Source organism: Coregonus lavaretus (assembly GCF_964263955.1).
Source record: "Coregonus lavaretus genome assembly, chromosome: 10".
NCBI lineage: Eukaryota > Metazoa > Chordata > Actinopteri > Salmoniformes > Salmonidae > Coregonus > Coregonus lavaretus.
Genome location: NC_139997.1, coordinates 39,653,799 through 39,666,550, shown reverse-complemented (window position 1 = coordinate 39,666,550; position 12,752 = coordinate 39,653,799).

Genomic DNA, 12,752 nt, shown 5'->3' with positions numbered 1-12,752 from the left:
ATGGATGGGGCCATGTATCGCGAGATCTTGGCCAACAACCTCCTTCCCTCAGTAAGAGCATTGAAGATGGGTCGTGGCTGGGTCTTCCAGCATGACAACGACCCGAAACACACAGCCAGGGCAACTAAGGAGTGGCTCCGTAAGAAGCATCTCAAGGTCCTGGAGTGGCCTAACCAGTCTCCAGACCTGAACCCAATAGAAAATCTTTGGAGGGAGCTGAAAGTCCGTATTGCCCAGCGACAGCCCCGAAACCTGAAGGATCTGGAGAAGGTCTGTATGGAGGAGTGGGCCAAAATACCTGCTGCAGTGTGTGCAAACCTGGTCAAGACCTACAGGAAATGTATGATCTCTATAATTGCAAACAAAGGTTTCTGTACCAAATATTAAGTTCTGCTTTTCTGATGTATCAAATACTTATGTCATGCAATAAAATGCAAATTAATTACTTAAAAATCATACAATGTGATTTTCTGGATTTGTGTTTTAGATTCCGTCTCTCACAGTTGAAGTGTACCTATGATAAAAATGACAGACCTCTACATGCTTTGTAAGTAGGAAAATCTGCAAAATTGGCAGTGTATCAAATACTTGTTCTCCCCACTGTATATATATATATATATATATATATATATATATATATATCCTATTGATAGGAGTAGGCTAGACAGTCAAACGTATTTCAATGTGAATATTAAATATGAAAATCATGAAATTACTTATTTAGATAAGATAGGGTTGAAATTAGGACCAACCCACAGTAGCCTATAATAAAAAAGGTTTGAGTTGGCTGAGTGTAGTGCACATTCTCCAATGTTAAATCAACACTGACAGTGTTAAATTTAACACTGGTCCAGTGTCTATAGGGGTTCACACGTTTTAGTGTTAAATTAACACACTGCTTAGTGTAAAGCCTTATTTGCATATTTCCCAGAGTGCCTTGCCTTTCAAGTGAATTGTAGAGTTACCACCCATTACAGTATTTGTTAGTGACAGAGACATGGTTGTTGCATGCATACATTTTCAGTCCTGTGACCTTCACCAAGTGAGATCCTGAATGAATATATTATCATAAAAATTAAATTATTTAACACAATACAACAAGTATCTAATAAGGCCTTATTTTGAGAGTTTTACCCTAATACAGTGGCCTAAAACTCAAGATTTTCAGGCCTGCATGTCACATTATGATGGTTTACAAAGTGATGTGTAATTCCTATTGGAATCCAGCCAGAGTGGGGATACCCAACATTTAGAATTTTGATTCGCCTGCAATCTGCATTCAGAATGACTGCCAGGTTGCGAAGACTGATATGAGACTACCTAAACCATCTAAACTGGAACAACCATTTTAGTAACAGGTGCAATAAGCCCAAGTAACAGATTATATTAGTAAAAAATATATATGTTATTTATATTTGATTAGCATAAGATTAATTAATCAATGTACATGCAAAAACATAGGTATTGAAACAAACAATTCTAAAAATCAACCTGCAATAGAGCATTCTGGGAAATATGATAATGATGGATGTGGTTTTTGTTTAACACTGGTTAACACCAACACTGGGGTTATTTTACACCAAAGAGTGTTAATTTAACACTTACAGAGTTAATTTAACACTTGAATCAACACTAGAAATGTTACACTGAAAAATCAACACTAGGTAACACTGGCCAATTTGCTTTGCAGTGGCAGAGCACAGGTCTAATTATGTCGACACATCACTGCTCATCATGCAATGCTTGTAGCTACTAGAAATACGTGTCTGTTTCACCACAACAGGCTTACATTGCTGACACAGTTATCCAAAATAACCTTCATTCACTTTAGAGTCTAGGCAGTAGCAGGTTAAGTTTCCTTCACAAGACAACTTACTAGTGCCACCTGGTATAAGAATCATCAAACTAGAACATAACTGTTCCAACATGTTTCCTCCAAAAGAATTACCTAAATGCAGAGTGCATGGGCCAAGATCAGTCTTTCCTAAAAACACAGGTTGTTGTATAACAACATTTAAATAATTCCTTGTAAAGAAAATAACAAATAATTCCAACACCCTTTGATTATGTAATATAATCACTGTAATGTAATAACTATGCAAATGTCATCTAATGTGTCCAAAAAACTAATGTAAAAAGAAAATCCAAAAAAGTACACAAAATAAATACAATAAATATAAAAAGCATATTCTTGCACAGGGTCATTTGATTAATAGTGTAGGCCTAATACATACAAAATTCAGCACCTACAGGCATGCAAGGATGGTTTGGTAGTAAATTATACTCCTATTACGCCCATAGGAAACCCCAAAAAGGATATACCACATGTGGGGTATTAAAAAAAAAAAGAGGAAACGTGAGTTAATAGTCAAAATTCTGAATACTTACACAAGTACTAAATGTACAGTACCAGTCAAAAGTTTGGACACACCTACTCATTCAAGGGTTTTTCTTTATTTTTACTATTTTTTACTTGGTAGAATAATAGTAAAGACATCAAAACTATAAAATAACACATATGGAATCATGTAGTAACCAAGAAAGTGTTAAACAAATAAAAATATATTATTCAAATAGCCACCCTTTGCCTTGATGACAGCTTTGCACACTCGGCATTCTCTCAACCAGCTTAACCTGGAATGCTTTTCCAACAGTCTTGAAGGAGTTCCCACATATGCTGAGCACTTGTTGGCTGCTTTTCCTTCACTCTGCCGTCCGACTCATCCCAAACCATCTCAATTGGGTTGAGGTCGGGTGATTGTGGAGGCCAGGTCATCTGATGCAGCACTCCATCACTCTCCTTCTTGGTAAAATAGCCCTTACACAGCCTGTAGGTGTATTGGGTCATTGTCCTGTTGAAAAACAAATGATAGTCCCACTAAGCCCAAACCAGATGGGATGGCGTATCGCTGCAGAATGCTGTGGTAGCCATGCTGGTTAAGTGTGCCTTGAATTGTAAATAAATCACAGACAGTGTCACCAGCAAAGTACCCCCACACCATAACACCTCCTCCTCCATGCTTTACGGTGGGAACTACACATGCGGAAATCATCCGTTCACCCACACCGCGTCTCACAAAGACACAGCGGTTTGAACCAAAAATCTCAAATTTGGACACCAGACCGAAGGACACATTTCCACCGGTCTAATGTCCATTGCTCGTGTTTCTTGGCCCAAGCAGGTCTCTTCTTCTTATTGGTGTCCTTTAGTAGTGTTTTTTTTTTTTTTTTTTTTTTTTTTTTTAGTCATTTAGCAGACGCTCTTATCCAGAGCGACTTACATGAGCAATTAGGGTTAAGTGCCTTGCTCAAGGGCACATCGACAGATTTTTCACCTAGTCGGCTCGGGGATTAGAACCAGCGACCTTTCGGTTACTGGCACAACGCTCTTAACCACTAAGCCACCTGCCGCCCCGTGGTTTCTTTGCAGCAATTCGACCATGAAGGCCTGATTCACACAGTCCCCTCTGAACAGTTGATGTTGAGATGTGTCTGTTACTTGAACTCTGTGAAGCATTTATTTGGGCTGCAATTTCTGAGGCTGGAAACTCTAATGAACTTATCCTCTGCAGCAGAGGTAACTCTGGGTCTTCCATTCCTGTGGCGGTCCTCATGAGAGCCAGTTTCATCATAGCGCTTGATGGTTTTTTCGACTGCACTTGAAGAAACATTCAAAGTCTTGAAATTTTCCATATTGACTGACCTTCCTGTCTTAAAGTAATGATGGACTGTCGTTTCTCTTTGCTTATTTGAGCTGTTCTTGCCATAATATGGACTTGGTCTTTTACGAAATAGGGCTATCTTTTCTATGCAAACATCACACCACCACCCATCTATTCTAGGCTGGGTCAAGATCTCTGATGAAAGACAACCTTGAAACAGAACATTGTATCTAAGAGGGTTAACTCAAGGCTGTCTGCAGGTTCAGCAAGGCCATCCCATTCTATACGTGCCAGGTTAGGAATCAGTGATTTCTTTTGTGGAATTATTTAAATATTTTAATTTATATACAAATAGTATATAATAATCCATAAAAACAAAACATTTTCTGTAATCTTTATCCCAATCTTGTGTAAAGACAAAATAATTGGTTGCAGGAAAAGAGCTGCGTTCAAAAACTGCTTGGTTTGGACTGTGTAAGTGACGATGGTATAATAGATATGGGGTTTAATTTGGGCAACATGTTCCATCAGATATCAATACAATATCACTGTGAACCACATGTGGCATCCGGTCTTCAAGATCTTTCTGAAACAATGTCCTCCTGATCCCAACCCCCTTGTTGCTTCTTGGTTACAAACTGTAGGCTACAAACCAACAGCATATCCATGTAATGTCTATTATGATGTATCATCAGTAGGGACAGGAGTTTTCCTGATCACTTGACCTGACCAAGTAACCTCTAGGTCCTAGTTATCAGACATAACAAGAAACACATTTCAGCTTCGGTCTTTACCGTCTCCTTGTCTTTTCAGAATTGGGCTTATGGTAAGCTAAATAGTTGCCATAGGATATAGTAGATTAGATTCAGTAATATCACTCCAGTTTATACCTAAACTGACTGTTAAAATATGTATAGTCCTCCTCCACTTTCTTGAAGGAGAGGTAAGAACAGGGAGTTCTATTATGTGCAAAATACAAAACATGCAGGCAATAACCCGATGGGGAGTACCGTTGAAATCATTTAATCAAGAAGGGCTTTCATCTATGAATTACAATTTCATGATTGAAAAACTATAAAATGAGTAATCTTTTGTGGTTCCTGCTGAGATAGAGATGTTGTCCATGGACTATCCAGACCACCCTGAAACATACACAATAGAACCAGCTACAATGTGTGTACTATAAGTCAAAATGAATGATGTGATTAATTAATTGCCTTCAAAAGAAAATCCAAAATACATTACTGTCTCAGAGAGCTGTAGAAAAAAAGTGAATTGAAATTGCACTTTGTCTTGCTCTAAAGGCATACTCATGCACTAGTTAGGATGTCAGCTCCAGCGAGGTAGATTTTTGGGGACGCCTACAGTAATAGGCAATAATTACATTGTTATTCACACATTTGATCAAAAACAGTCTCTCAACCTAAATGCCTTGTCTCTGTATCCTCTGAATATATCTTTGGGATTCATCTTACTTCTCCCAATATAGCTCAATATGAGATATCTGACAAGATTTATGAAAACATTTGTAATGTACTTTGCTTATGTGAGTCTGTGATTTTTGTTCTTTACTGTATTTGTATTTATTATGGATCCCCATTAGCTGCTGCCAAGGCAGCAGCTAGTCTTCCTGGGGTCCAGCAAAATTAAGGCAGTTATACATTTTAAAACTGTAAGGCTGGCCAGCTGAAACAGGGTGAAGGGAAAGGAGTGAATGTGTGGGAGAGGGAAAGAGGAAAAAGGCAAGGTTTCCAAGAGAAGAAATGCCAAGGCTAAATATTTTTTTTTATTCAAGGTTATAAACAGAGAACAGAGTAATATATAGTTTTTCCATCTATGGTTGGGACTTTAACCCACTGTAGTTTTGGCTATTGATCCAGTAGTCCCACTTAAATAGGTTTATTCCCCTGTTCCTATTCTAATGTGAGTGAATAATAAGACTAAGGGTCTTACATACTGTACCCCTTTTTAATAAGTTCCACATGGTTTGTCATTTTCCTATGTGTAAGGGTCACCAAGCCAACATCTGTCTGTGATGCTGCTTTGTACTGGTGCGTTTGAATATGGATAAACATTTAAGGCCAGGCACCACACCCTAATAGGGTATTTTTTTCCCTTAATCGTGTCACAATAAAATTTTACCAGTTGAATGCAGATACAAATACAATGTTTTTTTTGTATTAAAACAATCTGAAATATTGTATAAATATTATGCAAATTAGGCGATGTCTCATTAAATATGCAGATATTTGCATATCCTGCAAATCTATTTTCTGGACTCTGCAAAGTCAGAATTAACATTTTGGTTTCATTTGTTTGAGACACTACAGGACCAGACATTCACAGAGCAGATTGTTGATGAATACTTTTCTCATCTTTCTATCTGTAAAATACTGAAGACACAAATTTTCAGAAGAAAATGTTATCTAGAATAAACAATTCTGTCACGCCCTGACTCAAGGGACTCGTATTTGTTGACCAGGACGACTGATCCGTGTAAAGGAAATAATGAATGGGGCCATGTATCGTGAGATTTTGAGTGAAAACCTCCTTCCATCAGCAAGGGCATTGAAGATGAAACGTGGCTGGGTCTTTCAGCATGACAATGATCCCAAACACACCGCCCGGGCAACGAAGGAGTGGCTTCGTAAGAAGCATTTCAAGGTCCTGGAGTGGCCTAGCCAGTCTCCAGATCTCAACCCCATAGAAAATCTTTGGAGGGAGTTGAAAGTCCATGTTGCCCAGCGACAGCCCCAAAACATCACTGCTCTAGAGGAGATCTGCATGGAGGAATGGGCCAAAATACCAGCAACAGTGTCTGAAAACCTTGTGAAGACTTACAGAAAACGTTTGACCTGTGTCATTGCCAACAAAGGGTATATAACAAGTATTGAGAAACTTTTGTTATTGACCAAATACTTATTTTCCACCATAATTTGCAAATAAATTCATTAAAAATCCTACAATGTGATTTTCTGGATTTTTTTTCCTCATTTTGTCTGTCATAGTTGACGTGTACCTATGATGAAAATTACAGGCCTCTCTCATCTTTTTAAGTGGGAGAACTTGCACAATTGGTGGCTGACTAAATACTTTTTTCCCCCACTGTAACACTGAATTTAGACTACCAAACGCCAAACAATTATTTAGACCCAATAACCATCTCTTCAAAGTAAGTTATTACATATACTGAACAAAAATATAAACGCAACCTGCAACAATTTAAAAGATTTTACTGAGTTACAGTTCATACAGTCGTGGTCAAAAGTTTTGAGAATAAAACAAATATTAATTTTCACAAAGTCTGCTGCCTCAGTCTTTATGATGGCAATTTGCATATACTCCAGAATGTTACGAAGAGTGATCAGATGAATTGCAATTCATTGCAAAGTCCCTCTTTGCCATGAAAATGAACTTAATCCCCAAAAAACATTTCCACTGCATTTCAGCCCTGCCACAAAAGGACCAGCTGACATCATGTCAGTGATTCTCTCGTTAACACAGGTGAGAGTGTTGACAAGGACCAGGCTGGAGATCACTCTGTCATGCTGATTGAGTTAGAATAACAGACTGGAAGCTTTAAAAGGAGGGTGGTGCTTGAAATCATTGTTCTTCCTCTGTTAACCATGGTTACCTGCAAGGAAACATGTGCCGTCATCATTGCTTTGCACAAAAAGGGCTTCACAGGCAAGGATATTGCTGCTAGTAAGATTGCACCTAAATCAACCATTTATCGGATCATCAAGAACTTCAAGGAGAGAGGTTCAATTGTTGTGAAGAAGGCTTCAGGGCACCCAAGAAAGTCCAGCGAGCGCCAAGACCGTCTCCTAAAGTTGATTCAGCTGCGGAATCGGGGCACCACCAGTGCAGAGCTTGCTCAGGAATGGCAGCAGGCAGGTGTGAGTGCATCTGCACGCACAGTGAGGCGAAGACTTTTGGAGGATGGCCTGGTGTCAAGAAGGGCAGCGAGGAAGCATCAGGGACAGATTGATATTCTGCAAAAGGTACAGGGATTGGACTGCTGAGGACTGGGGTAAAGTCATTTTCTCTGATGAATCCCCTTTCCGATTGTTTGGGGCATCCGGAAAAAAGCTTCTCCGGAGAAGACAAGGTGAGCGCTACCATCAGTCCTGTGTCATGCCAACAGTAAAGCATCCTGAGACCATTCATGTGTGGGGTTGCTTCTCAGCCAAGGGAGTAGGCTCACTCACAATTTTGCCTAAGAAAACAGCCATAAAGAAAGAATGGTACCAACACATCCTCCGAGAGCAACTTCTCCCAACCATCCAAGAACAGTTTGGTGACGAACAATGCCTTTTCCAGCATAATGGAGCACCTTGCCATAAGGCAAAAGTGATAACTAAGTGGCTCGGGGAACAAAACATCGACATTTTGGGTCCATGGCCAGGTAACTCCCCAGACCTTAATCCCATTAAGAACTTGTGGTCAATCCTCAAGAGGCGGGTGGACAAACAAAACCCCACAAATTCTGACAAACTCCAAGCATTGATTATGCAAGAATGAGCTGCCATCAGTCAGGATGTGGCCCAGAAGTTAATTGACAGCATGCCAGGGCGGATTGCAGAGGTCTTGAAAAAGAAGGGTCAACACTGCAAATATTGACTCTTTGCATAAACTTAATGTATAATTGGCAATAAAAGCCTTTGACACTTATGGAATGCTTGTAATTATACTTCAGTATACCATAGTAACATCTGACAAAAATATCTAAAAACACTGAAGCAGCAAACTTTGTGAAGACCAATACTTGTGTAATTCTCAAAACGTTTGACCACGACTGTAGAAAGAAATCAGTCAATTGAAATAAATCCCAGTTGGGGAGCCAGGTCCAGCCAATCAGAATGAGATTTTCCCCACAAAATGGCTTTATTACAGACAGAAGTACTCCTCAGCACCCCCTTCCCCCTCCTCAGACAATCTTGCAGGTGAGGAAGCCGGATGTGGAGGTCCTGTGCTGGCGTGGTTACACGTGGCATGCGGTTGTGCGGCCGGTTGGATGTACTGCCAAATTCTCTAAAACGACGTAGAAGTTAACTTTCAAATCTCTGGCAACAGCTCTGTTGGACATTCCTGCAGTCAGCATGCCAATTGCACGCTCCCTCAAAACTTGAGACATCAGTGGCATTGTGTTGTGTGACAAAACCACACATTTTAGAGTGGCCTTTTATGATCCCCATCACAAGGTTCACCTGTGTAATAATCATGCTGTTTAATCAGCTTCTTGATATGCTACGCCTGTCAGGTGGATGGATTCTCTTGGCAAAGAATAAATGCTCACTAATGGGGATGAAAGCAAATTTGTGCACAAAATCTGAGCGAAATAAGCTTTTTGTGCGTATGGAACATTTCTGGGATCTTTTATTTCTATGAAATGGGCTTTTAAATTATGTTTGAAATTATGGATGTATGTCTACGTAAAAGTGGTTACAATTCATGATTAATTTTTTTCATAACTATTCACTTTGCTTTCCATTACTCAAATTGCTGGTGACTGCTCTCATAAAGGATAGTCATTGTATATTGCATAACTCCTGGCAAGTAACTTTTGCCAAAGGGACCTCTTGTTTTAGGACTCTTGAACCATAAGGGATTTGTTGTCTGATATCATTGACCGAAAGCTCATCCACTATTAAAGAAAAGTGCCTCTGACTGGCAGTATGCAGAGACTTTTTCCTGTTTCTCCAGTTTTGCCTTTTGCCTCAAGCACCTTCATTAATCAGCTCTGGGTGTGCAGTAGATTCTGCCTATTGTCTGATATCATGAAAAGCTTGGCTTCATAAACTTCTTAAAAGATAAGCAGGATTCTGCTGAACATCAGCAAGTTTGCTCAGTTCAACCTGTTATAAGCAGGTACAGTGTAATTAATTACATTGTTATAGGCAACACATTCTCCACCAAGCCATGATGGAGGCTACGGAGGATAGTAAGCTCCTCGGTTTGATTTTGGTATAGCAGGTCACAAGTGCCAGCAAGATAGGTGACATGTGTTTGTGTAATGTTAAAGGGCAGTGCTTTGAGCTATTAGTGCCCAGTGGCCTACTGCCACTCTTCCCATAAGGCAGTGGTTCCCAAACTTGGGTTCCCGAACGTGGGGTCCCTTGAAATTTAAATGGGGTTCCTGAGAAAATCTGTAATCTTATCAAACAAATTAATAACTTTTTTCTCTTCAAATGGGTATAGAATATAACCTTTTAGTGTCAACTAAGGATCTCTTACACTTGCGCTTTCATGTCATTATTATGTGTTGAGATTGACTAGGGAATATAATTTGTCCATGTGTGGTCCCCTGCATTTTCTAGTGTCAATTTGGGGTCGTGTGGAGTAAAAGTTTGGAACCACTTCTGTAAGGCTCTGCTGTGGTTATGTTGTGCCGTGCTCTGAGGCTACCAACAGATTAAATATTAACATCATCGGTACGGTAACCATCCTTTCAAAAGAGAAGAAGTCTGATATTCCAATTGAACTTTGGGCTATTCCTGCCTAGTCACATCCAACATGTCTGGTGTGTAAGAGATGTGGACCAATACACTTGTGCCAACAACCATTGTCTGCAATGGGCCTATGAGAATAAAGGAGAAGCAGCCAGATGGAACACACTAAGATGTATCAACGTCATCTGGTCAGTGTTCACTGTGCCAATGGATGATCTAAAGTCACATACAGTAGCTCAGAAATTTGATGTAGTAAGAGAAGAAATTAAGTAGTTCATATTTTTCATGGATTCATACAAGTCACCAGTAACTTTGCAGTGACAGGCACACTGAGACAAAACAGGTGTAACATCAAATTACTGTATGTCTTGTTATATATACTACATTTCAAAGACACTGATGTCCTTTATTATGCACTGTCTGCTGACTGTCCAGACACTAAAATGAGATTTATTAGACCAAAATGAAGACAACATGGGCATCTTTGTCTTTGATAAAGTAATATGGAGAAGTATATCAGACAATAGCACAGCCTACACAATAATCTTCTGAAGGATGTTTAGGCTTCAGAATGGATGGGATGATTACTGTAATGCTCTGTTTTATACCCTTGAAACCACTTATGACAAAGCATATTCCAGGTTATAATATTATCAGGACACTGGAAAATTCCTATTTCCCGTGGTGATGAGGAGCTAAGGATAAACTAGTGAAAGTCTCTTTAGGGAGCTGGCGAGGTTACTGGGGCAAACGACAAATGTGTTTGACCAAAATATAACTTTTTCCCTTTGGCTGCAGGTGATAAATGTTTCAGTCAGGGTTCTTATCTTAAGCATTTCTGTGTCCGTCTGTCTGTGTTTGGCAGCCATTCATGGCCTTCAGAGGACCAGCTCCCACTGGAACAAAAAACAGTCCTTCAAGTAGGCTACACAGCACTAGGTAAAACACCACTGGCTGCTTTCTGTCAGCACTCGAGATTCCTTCCCAAGTGGCTAATGCAGCATTATGATGCATTGTTAAAATGGCCACATTGATGCCCTGATTGCTTATGTTTATGGTTAGATAGAGAAGCCTCTTTGTCGACCTAGCAAAATATGAGTACATGTTTGAGTAATGCTTTGACATTGACTTATTTATGTATTCAAAAGTAATATCTGTCCTTTGGCGGTAAACAAAGTAAAGTAATCCATGGTTAACACCACATGACAGTAGACTAGACATAAACCTATTGGTGAGAACTGGGTTACAGTTCCATTCTGAGTTTGAGAAATACACATCTTGAAAAGTATTTAATGACACCAAAAGGAAATTATTATGTTAAATCTTGAGTTTAGTTATTTAAAACGTTGTTAAAGAGATGGGAAGAAAATGCTTTAACTGCAATATTTGAAAATGGAAAAATATATATCTACAAAGTAACATTCCAGACTATACAAAGTCAGCACTCCATTTTCTTAGCTGGTCTGAGTGCTTCTTCTGAATTAGAGAAGCACAGTGAATGAGCCAGTCTCCCTGCTGGGTCAAAGGGAGACATTGCATGCACTCTGAGACAGTGGGCGGAGCTTCTTTCCACAGTAGAGTACAGTGGTAGAAAGTAACATTACTAGGAATCTAACTGTTTGCATACATTCACACACTAAATTGCCATCAGCCTATGAATTTTTTTTTTGCATAATGATGTTTGCATTCTTAGAGGACTACATTTGATGTTAGGGAAATTATGTTGGAATGACATAGACAGTAAGCACAACAGTGCAATACCAAGGTCACATCATTCACCGCAAATAGTTGAGATTATGAATATGAGAGAATTCACTGTCTTGTTGTTTGAAGTCTACTAGAATATAGAAGGCTCCTCCACCTGTAACAATGACATTTAAGTTTGACATAAGACTGTGCATGACCTCTGTTTCCTCATCCAATGGAATTATCTAGTTCTCACAAAACATAACAACACCTGTCCAACAGCTAGAACATACATATTGGCAACAAACAATACTTTGCTTCCCATAACTTTCTCGAAAAGATTATGCAAGGCACATTCAACAATCAGACATCTCTATGTCATCCATGTCAAACAATGGAATTTGGAGGCTTTTCAGAAGAACATTATGTCATGTCTACATAGTCCAATGTAGCTCAGTTGGTAGAGCATGGCGTTTGCAACGCCAGGGTTGTGGGTTCGTTTCCCACGGGGGACCAGTATGTAAAAAAATATATATACAAAAAATAATATTAATAATGTATGCACTCACTAGCTGTAAGTCTGCTAAATGCCTCAAATGTAAAAATGTATTGAACCCATACTCTATATAGCAACTCTGGTGTAACTGACCTGGTATTGAAAGAAGGTTGTCTGCTTGACTTACATAATGCTGCGTTATCCCACTGCCCTGCATAGGTTCTGGCTCTAATGAGATGACAGGAGTCTTCAGATCTAAAGTAAAGGTCACTCATCACATAAGTACAGTTCACCACCATTACCAATGGTTCACTCTGACCTGCTCCTCTCCACATCACCCTCCGCAAATGATAAACATAAATTGGCCTATGTGATCTGTGTCACATCTACATTGTTTGGCAGCATTAAAATAAAGGATTTAGTCTACAGTTAAAATTAGAGGATTTACTATTTTGA